The sequence below is a fragment of the Corvus brachyrhynchos genome, unplaced genomic scaffold (assembly GCF_000691975.1).
Source record: "Corvus brachyrhynchos isolate BGI_N302 unplaced genomic scaffold, ASM69197v1 scaffold264, whole genome shotgun sequence".
NCBI classification, from domain to species: Eukaryota; Metazoa; Chordata; class Aves; order Passeriformes; family Corvidae; genus Corvus; species Corvus brachyrhynchos.
Window position 1 is genome coordinate 1,207,372 of NW_008237648.1, and position 4,117 is coordinate 1,211,488.

Here is a 4,117-nt window from a genome sequence, read left to right on the forward strand (position 1 = left end):
GATCAAGCGCTTGAGATGACAGTGACATCTGCTCTGGTGTCAATCATTCGTGTAAAGACAGTCTTGTGACCTCCCCACTTCAGAGTGCAGGGCAGTGTGGGTCGCTGATCAGAAATCTGCTGCACTCAAGAGACCAATGGACTGCCGGTAGAACCAAAACCACGTGATCCTCTATAGGCAGTGTCTCCACGGGGCTTATTATTCATCTGAAAAGGAATGAGTTGGGTGAGACAACTGCCCTTTTTTATGATGCATGGAGGTGTAGGAGTCCACAGTATAATTTTAATTTCACCTGTATAATCAGCATCAATAACGCAAGGTAGCACAAAGAGTCCTTGAATAGTAGTAGACGATCGTCCCAGAAGTAATGCAGCTTGGCCGTCTCCAAGCGGCCCCCAAATTCCCGTGGGGATCAGATGCACAGTAGTGTCGGCGAGAGTTACATCTGTGGCTGCTGCCACATCCAGTCCATCACTGCCTGCTGTTGCGGGTGCAAGAATGGCAGCACTCTGGTGCGTGGTGTTAGTGGTGGATTTTGTGTCTGTGTGCACCGCCGCTTAGCACTCCACTTCCCAAGATGGGTCGCCCTTCTTTGTCATGCTTTGAGCGGCACTGATTAGCAAAGTGCCTACCCTTTCCATAGCGAGGACATGGTCCTGGGGTCTTAGGACATGCCCCTAGGATCTGGCGGAAATCCTTGCAGAAATGCCCTTCTTTGCCACATTTGAAATAGATCTGTGATTGCCCAGCTGGGGAAACCTTCATTGCTGCAAATGCAGAAGTCATGGCTTCATACTTGTGACTAACTGTGCCAATTTGATTACAAGTCTCAATCATGTCTATAATGGTGGGGTTCTTTAATGGTGTCAGCACACTCTGCCAGTCCACATTAGCATTTTCAATTGCCAATTTTAACAGTAGGATATCACGGGCCTCACCACTGCAAATCTGCTTATCAAGTGATTCTTGCAGCCTATCGACAAATTGCAGGTGGGGCTCTTTAGCTCCCTGTTTGATCTCCATAAAGGATTTCTGTGGTCTTCCAGGGACTTTAAGAAACATCACAAAGGCATCTGATCTAATGTCCTCAAGCAGAGCCCAAGGTATTTCCCTACTTTGCACTACTGCTTGAGCATACTGTCCTTGGCCCAAACGGTGATCCATGGTCATTGCAGCTTTCTGCCGATCGCCACTATTTAAGTATTCCAACTGTCTAAGCTCACAGAGTCTCTTCCATTCCACATCCTAGAGTGTCCTCTGCGTGGGTGTTAGTGGCCAGTCTGCTAATGTCTTCAAATCATGAGGTGTCATAGTATTGGATTTAAGTACTGACCCCAACATGTTGGTAAAGAAATGTGATGATGCCAAACTCCACAAGGGCGCGTCAGAGTTCTTTAATAACATTAAAAGATAGTCCTTGCCACTGGGCTGGCTGACAGGGGAAGTATGTGACAGGAGCAACAATACGCTGTGCGACCTCTACATCGCCTGCTCCCAACACTTGCAATCTAATTTTAACCCATATATTGTGTGAATCCAGAGGGAATAAACCAGGCTGTTTTTCAGGGCTGACTTTCCTCGGGTCAAAAGAGTCATTAGGATAGTTAAAATCTTTTTCGCTTATCAGAGGTAGACAGTTCTGTGGGAGCTCCTCCAACTGTTGGGGGTTCCTGCGAGGCAGTTAGCTATGCAGGATAGGTGACCCTTTCTTTCTCTGTACCACCTTCCTCAGACCCTTTTCTAGCATCCTGTGCCTTAATAACCTCCAACATAGTCCGCCAGGCAGGCAGCAACTCTGCCTGTGCAAGATCAGCCTTCCTTGTCACCCTGGCCCACAGCTTAACTCCTGCTGCATCCCAAACGTCATTCGTAAAGATTGTTATGGCATTGACTATCAACATGCCCAGCCACCCATTTTAGGATACATTTAAGTCCATGTGAGGGGATTTGTCTCACACGGCTTTTTAATAGCAGCTCCACGAGCTGCAGCACAGATTCCTCCTCCCACGATGGCTGTGCGCCCATCCTTTCCCACTGCTCACCTTCAATAACCAAAGGGATTGATGCCGGCTGTCACTTCCTCTCAGTGAGACTTGTGGTCAGCAGGGTTCGCCGTCTTTTGCACAGATAGGCACTCTTTGTCACTCTCCTCACAAGGGGCACCAATTGACAGTGATTGAAACACGGACCAAGCAGTGATACTGCAAGGATATTTATTAGTAAAAGGCACTGATATTTATACTGTTTTAGCTTCTGCATAACAATTTCCATTTGTTCTGTCTATGTGGTAGCTAATGGAAGCAAGCCACAATGTTACTTCTTTTACGCTGTTGCTTATCACAGCAGGATGTTCCATAATCTTCAGCAGAGTGTTCTGTTCTTTGTAGAAGGATGTGATTTCTGCAGTTCTTATTTCTCATTATTCCTGCTGGACCAACTTCAGTAAGTCAGCTGTGCAGTTTTAACTCATTCTACTCTGCAACAATACAGATTTTTGCAACAGATTGTAGCTTGAGGTTCAGTGTATGAAGACAGCTGAATAAAATCAAAGAACTGTTGGACTCCATTGTAATTTCCTAGTGAAGAACTTGTCTTACAACCCAATAAAACTAAGACTCTACACATTTTTCAACCTATTAGACGCCCATCTCCCTATGGGTGTAAATTTCCAGGAGGAATTTGTTTTCAGTCAAGTGTCTTGTTTTGACTAAATATTTCTGGAGAGGAAAATTGCCCAGTAGTTCAAGTATCATAAGCTCATGTCATAAAGGATATTTGTTTAGGAAAAGAAACAAGCATAGCACTTAGTCTTAACTTCTTTATTAAGAGAAAATGTTAAGGTTTGTGTGTTTTGGTTTGGGGTTTTTGGTGGTTTTTTATTTCAACTAAGTAGTGACTATGAAATTTAGTTCAACAATCAAAAATTATGTGTAATCAAAATTAATATTTTGGAACATCTAATAATTGTGCAATCTCATCATCGAATGTCACTAAACAAAGACTGTATGTGGTGATGGGGTTACTAGTGGGGACTGATGTAGATATAGCATGGGTCCACTGTAGCCTTTTTCTTTACCATTCTTTACTTTCAATTTAATTGGCATTCTATCTTAACAAAAATTTATTTTTAAAAATCCCCCTACTTTTAAAGTCTTCATTTCTATAGAGTGCCTTGCAAAATATTAATGACAAATATACAAGTTCTTTACTACACCTCTGCAACAATTGGATTTTTCTACTTCATAAATGTGATTTATGAGTTTTCTTCTCCTTTCTTCTGATATACCTCCTTTACTTATTAACAAGAAAGCCTAGCAACAGAAAGATTAACATTTTTCTCAACTTTTAAAGAAGCATGGAACTTCTCAAAATTTTTGAACTGAATTTTTAAATTTGATGTTGCATGACTGTCACGTTCCGCTATGGGGAACTGCAGGGAGTTCTTTTAAAATGCATGGTCTAGGACAAAAATAAGCCAAAGTAGACAAATATTATATCTGAGGACTGTTTATTGATAACAAAAAGGACGTTGTCCTACTAAGGAAGAGTAGAAAACATATTTATATGGAAAAGAAGGGGGAAGGAAAAGGAGGAAGAAAACTGAATAAGAATGGGGGGGGGAAGAGAGAGAGAGAAGAGACGGGGAGGCAGGAAAAGCAGGCGTTACCACCAGAGGAGTGCGGAGTGCCATGGATGTCCAAGCGGCAGGGGATGTGTGCATGCTGCCTGCCAGGGAGAGCCTGCACAGATCTCAGAGGGGTGCAGCTCCACAGGCACAGCTCCCACAGCAACGGGCAGCCAGACACGAGGTGAGTGGGCGATCAGGCAGGAGGTGCAGAACCCTGGACGGAGTCAAGGCAGGGATGACAGCAACAGGCTGGATGAGTGAAGCAGGGTTGGAAGCAGGTGGCACAGCCAGGAATGCAGGGATGGAGAAGGCAAGGAATTGGACAGGAACACAGGGAGGCAGGGCAGGCAATGGCTGGAGCAGGCGAGGGAGAAGACGTGGTAGGGCAGGACACAGGCTACACACAAGGCTCGGAGGTCAGCTAGTTTCCCGCCAAGTGCCCAGCGAGAGGGAAGGCGAGGACGCGAGGACCAGCAAGGGCCAGTGCGG